This window comes from Talpa europaea (assembly GCF_964194135.1).
Source record: "Talpa europaea genome assembly, chromosome: 7".
Lineage (NCBI taxonomy): Eukaryota > Metazoa > Chordata > Mammalia > Eulipotyphla > Talpidae > Talpa > Talpa europaea.
The window spans coordinates 128,114,553-128,120,552 of record NC_140074.1 but is presented as its reverse complement, the minus strand read 5'-3'; positions in this window follow the sequence as shown (position 1 = coordinate 128,120,552).

Genomic DNA, 6,000 nt, shown 5'->3' with positions numbered 1-6,000 from the left:
AAAGAGCAAAGTCATCTAAAAACCCACCAGGCAGAAAGTAATGAGACCCTGAACAAAGATTCTGGCAATGACAATGGAGAAGAAAGCATATATTTGGAAAATAATTAGAAAGTGTCACACACCATGACACAGATTAGACATGGAAAGTGAGAGAAAGAAAAGACTATATAGAGATTTAGGTTGACCAATTAGTTGACAGCATTATTGTATAGGAAGAGACCTAATAGCTATTGTAGATCAATATATGGAGTGCAATTTAGTGCGTGTTCAAAGTCAATTGCCTTCGGGATATCCAAGTGGAAATGTGTAGTGGGCAGAGGAATACAGACTTCCAAAACTCAATGAAAAAAGTTGTTTGGGAACAGTTATGGGAGTATGAAAGATAGTGACAATTTAGACATTCAGCATCCATTTCAAGCTCTCGTGTGCATGTTTTTCTCTCCTACAGAGGTTGGAATGTTTTTTAGTCCACATTTCCCAACTTCCATGATTTCTTGGAGTCACCACATGACTAAGTCATGAACAAAGATGAGGATAGGAATGTTGTTCGGGACTTCTAGGGAAATCCTTGAACTTGGACGATTCAAATGGGAGATAAGTTCTGTGAGCTCTTCCACTCTTGTGCTTTTCTTTATTTATTTATGCATACAAGAACTGGGGTGCAGGCCAGAGGTGTGGGGGGTGGGATGATTTACCAGAGATAGAGTGGGGAGCAGAACAGGCAGATTGACTGAAATACACTGTTGAGGGGAGCAGAGGGCAAGACAGGAGAGGTCTACTGTGCCATGTGGGTAGCTCCCAGGCTGGGGATCAAACTTGTGCTGCAGTAGCTGTGGATAGCTTCACAGTGTTAACACTTAACCCCTTGTACCACCAGGGAGACACTCTTCCACTTTTATTCTGCTAAGACCAAGGATGTGAGAGCTGGAGCTCCAACTGCCATATTGACTATGATGTGACTTGAATATGGAAGCCGGACAGTAGGATGGTAGAGTAGAAAGATAGAAGGATCCTGAGTGCCTGATTACCATGGGGGCCACTATCCTAGCTCTGCACTGGAGAACATCCAGATTTGTTTTACATTTAAACCACCGCTACTTGGGTTTTGTGTTATATGCCCTTAAATAGACTCCTACACCGCTACTTGGGTTTTGTGTTATATGCCCTTAAATAGACTCCTAACCAGTACATGAAAGTGTAATCGAATCATAGGTGATCCCTGGCATAGAAGAAAAGCAACAGCTACATTAGAACCACAGAAGTGGATGAAACCTTCCAGAAAAGAAGTTTAGAAAATGGGGGAGAGTGGGCCTCCCTGGTGGCACGGGGTGGGGGGTAGTTTGAGCACCGCACTATGAGGCAATCCGCAGCCTCTGCAGCACGAGTTCGATCCCCAGCGGGCCAGGAAGCAACCCACATGGTGCAGCAGACCTCTCCTGTCTTGTCTGTTGCTCCCCTCAGCAGTGTATTTCAATATCTGCCTGTTCTACTCACCACTCTGTCTCTGGTGAATCCTCTCATCCCCCACATCTCTGGCCTGTACGCCAGCTCTTGTATGCATAAATAAATAAATCTTTTTAAAAAATGGGGAAGAGGAATAAGCAGAGATCACCGGGGGAGCTCAATGCAAAAGATAAAGGAAGGCAAGTCAGCTAACACACTGAGGAGAGAGAAAATTGAAAGGATATGTCAAAGCAAGAAACGTGCTACCCAGATCCCCCTTCAAGAAAGGACTCCGCATTGCTAAAGGAGTGTGGGTGGTTGACAGCCTCCAGCTGTTAGCTCCACTGAGGGCCATCAGCTGAGCAAAGCAATAGGAGCCAAGATGGCCTCTTCTTAGGCCTGACCTGCCAGTGATTGTGCAAGGTATGGTGCACGTGCTCCACAGCAAGGACTCCACACACGCCCCCTGTGCTCCGGCGTTCCTCACTGGGCTTCCAGAGATGGCATCCCAGTCAGATGGCCCTTCTGCCCAGCACATTTTTTGCATTCCTACCTCCATTTCATCGTCTGCTTCCCAGGACACCCAGTTGGTACAGAGGATATTAAAAGGCTGTCCAAGGTAACATGTATTATTTGATTAAGTTAAATGAGCATTTAAAGAGCATTAAAGGGTTAGGTTAAAGTCTCTGTGCTATCAAGCTATCTCCAGCCACTGCGGCACAAGTTCAATCCCCAGCCAGAGAGCTGACTGACATGGCGCAAAAGACCTCTCCTGTCTCCTCACTGCTCCCCTCAGCAGTGTATTTCAGTAGATCTACCTGTTCTGCTACCCATTCTGTCTCTGGTGAATCCTCTCACCCCCTGCAACTCTGGCCTACACTCCAGTTCTTGTATCATAAATAAATAAAATAAATCTTTAAAAAAAAAATAAAAAGCATTAAAGCAAGGAAGCAGGAGCTTTAGTGATTTCCTCGAGTAACCCAAGCTACCAAATACAGATATCCTTACTCAGCGTTATTCACTTTGCAGCAAATGTGCTCAGTTTGCTCAAGTTTTTTATCTCTACTCGCACAGAATATGGCCCTATGCCATCAACAGTCATCCAAAATAGCACCCATTTCTAATGTTACTATCCTCTTAAGTTTTATCTTGTAATCAAATATTATATAAGAAAATGAATAAGGGTGAATTAATAGATCACAGGCAAAGGAATTCATTCAGGTCCCTTTGTGTATGTCATCACTGATTCTTTGCCAGATTCAACTATACGGTGGCATGAAGCACAATCGTTCGTCACGTAACTCCATAGGGCCAAAGCTCTGCGTAACGAGGGCACTTGCTAAATCTGCCCTCAGAATATAATGCCCAGAAGTACTGCCAATAGAATTAATTGCAAAGTGTCTTGTTTCTGAGAATCTAACCATTTATTTCACATAGACAAAGGTTCATTTTCTTTTTCTTCCTTTTACGTCAATCATCAAGGCCAAATTATTCTTCCAAGAAAAGTATGTGCACCTGAAAATATGTTGGCATGTCCTTTTTGCAAGAAAAGCCACAATGCAGATAAAAATCTTTCCCCACATTCTGGAGAACTATTATTGGAAAGCTATTGCCACCCTCTAATGTTTCTTTCAGAGATCAGCAAATGACCACCCCTGGACTAAATCCATCCCACCACCTGTTTTTATAAATAGATTTATTGAAAAGCAGTCATGCTCATTAGTTTATGTGTTGTCTATGGCTGCTTTTGTAGTACAAAGGCAGAGTTGAGTCATTTCCACAAAGACTGGCCTACAAAGCCTAAAATATTTACTATCTAGTCGTTTACAGGAAAAAAAAATTGTGAATTCCTATCCTAGTTTTACTTTTTTTAAAGATTTATTTTTATTTATGCATACAAGAACTGGGGTGCAGGCCAGAAGTACAGAGGCTGAGAGGATTCACCTGAGACAGAGTGGGGAGCATAAAAGGTGGATCTACTGAAATACACTGCTGAGGGGAGCAGCGGGGGAGACAGGAGAGAGGTCTGCTGTGCCATGTGGGTCAGCTCCCTGGCCAGGCATTGAAGTCATGCTGCAGTGGCTGGGATAGCTTGATAGCACTGAGATTTTCACCCCTACACCACCAGGGAGGCCCTCCTATCCTAGTTTTAAAAGCATGCTATGCAGCACTGTTTACAATAGCTAAGCTTTGGAAACAACCCAAATGCCCAAAAATAGATGACTGGATCAAGAAGATGTGGTACATATACACCATGGAATATTACTCAGCATTCAAAAAAGATAAACACATGCAATTTGCAGCAACATGGATGGCGCTGGAAGGGATCATGCTCAGCGAAATAAGCCAAAAAGAAAAAGAAAAATACCGGATGGTCTCACTCATAGCAGGAATCTAGAAAACTTAAATAAGGGACCAGGAAAATGAATAACTATAAGAAATTGAAAATCAAAATCAACAAAAAACTATGAACCAGAGACACTTTTAGGGGGGCGGGGGCGGGAGGGGAGGGATTGGGGTCAGAATGGGGGGGCTGCAATTGTATGGGGGAATATAACAATAAAATTTATAAAAAAAAAAAAAATAAAGTACCCTATATTTAACAAAAAAAAAAAGAGATGAATTCAAATAAAAAAAATGTTGAAAGAAAAAAAAAATAAAAAAATAAAAGCATGCTATGTTCTCATATTTCATGTACTTATTCATTCATAATTATTTATTTGTAATATGTTAACTAACATCATCTGTTATTATCACTGTTAATAAATATCAGTCTGAAATCAGACAATGATTTATTTAAAGGTCATAATGAATGCCCTCCTTTTCCTTTGCTTAATGGGTAGTTATTTTTTGGTCCTCCTTGGTGGCCTCGGGATTAAGTCTCAGTGCTATGACTGCTACTACCTGAGTTCGATCCCTGCCCCCCCACCTCTGGCCTACATGCCAGTTCTTCTACCAAAAAGAAAAAAAAAATAGGCAGTTATTTTTTAATTAATCTATTTTATAAAAATTCATGTCCTACCAGAAGACATTTAGAATCTTGAGTTTAGCACTTTGATATTCATCCACATTTAAGATTAGCTTTAAATTTCCAGTTTTAGAACAACAACAACAACAAATAGCCCTCCAAAGAGACTGGCAATAAAGCATCTACCATTTTAAGAGAAATAAAAAAGGTAAACATGCCCTAACTCCCATGTTTTCCTTTCTTTCCCTTTGGAAAGACTGCCTCTCTAAATAAAAGAAAATGACAGCCTTTTAAAATCCCTTTCATCCCCGGCCTTTCGACGTCACAGACCTTCCTATTTCAATGAAGCAACATCTTCCTAGGAATTCATCCATGAATCATAGCACAGGGAGGAAAAGGAGGAGGAGGAGGCTTGTCCTGAAAGAAAACAGAGAAGAAAGATTCCTGACGTGATCCGCTGTTCTGAATGGTGAGTATTACACAGGCCAGAAGCTAAGGGTGGATTTCTGTGTCCAGCCTCTAGCTGGGAGCTCAACACACTCGGCCACAAGCATAAATGACCATAAGTTTCCATGTGACCCATTTGCTTCTTTACACACACACACACACACACATATATATATATATACACACACACACATATATATATAACTGCTTTATTTTCTCCTACTGTTTCCTTCTCTAAGTGGGCAAGTTACTTGGAGTTTTGTGAACTCTGACTTCTACCATATCTTCGAGATGATGAAATCAGCACTTTTCAATGCAATCCCTCACTTTTTGTACGCCAAGTACTTTTTTACTTTTCTTAAAAGTCATATAATGATCATGCCTTAAAAATTCATAAAAATACTGGTAAGAAAAAAAAAAGAAAAGTATTTATAAATCCTACCACTTGAGGAAGCACCCATAAGTTGTTGTTATGTGTTTATTCACACAAGTAGAAGGTGGAAATAGGCTCACCCACTGTCCCAAAAGATATATCTACCCAGAACCTATAAATACAAACTGATTTGGACAAATATTCTTTGCAAATGTAATTCATGTTAAAGACCCCAGAATGAGGTCATCCTGGATTATCTGGTCGGCCCTCAATCCAATGATGAGGGCTCTTGGGTCACCCACAGACAGGAAAGAAGCCTCATGAAGACCAAGGCAGGAATTGCGGGGATGCAGCCACAGGTCAAGGAATATTGGCAGAACATTCAGCCCCAGATGCTGAAAGAGGCAAGGAAGGTTCTTCTCTGGAATCTTCACAGGGAACATGGCACCTGGGTTCAGACTCTGGTGTCCAGCATTGCGAAAGAGTACATTCTTGTTTTAAGCTACCAAAATGTGGCGGTTTGTTGCAGCAATACTAGGAAGCTAACACAATACATTTGTTCAGTAAATATTGAATGACAGCTGTGAGTCAGATATTATACCAAGGAGTTCATGAATAAGACACCAAACCTACGTTTTTTTCCTACCCATCCAAAGAAGTACATAGAAATTGAGCAACAGTACAGAAGATAAACAGCAAAGGGCTGACCTGCAAGGATCCACTTGCATATTTGGATTTTTTTTTCTATTCCTGGCTCCTCATTCACGGA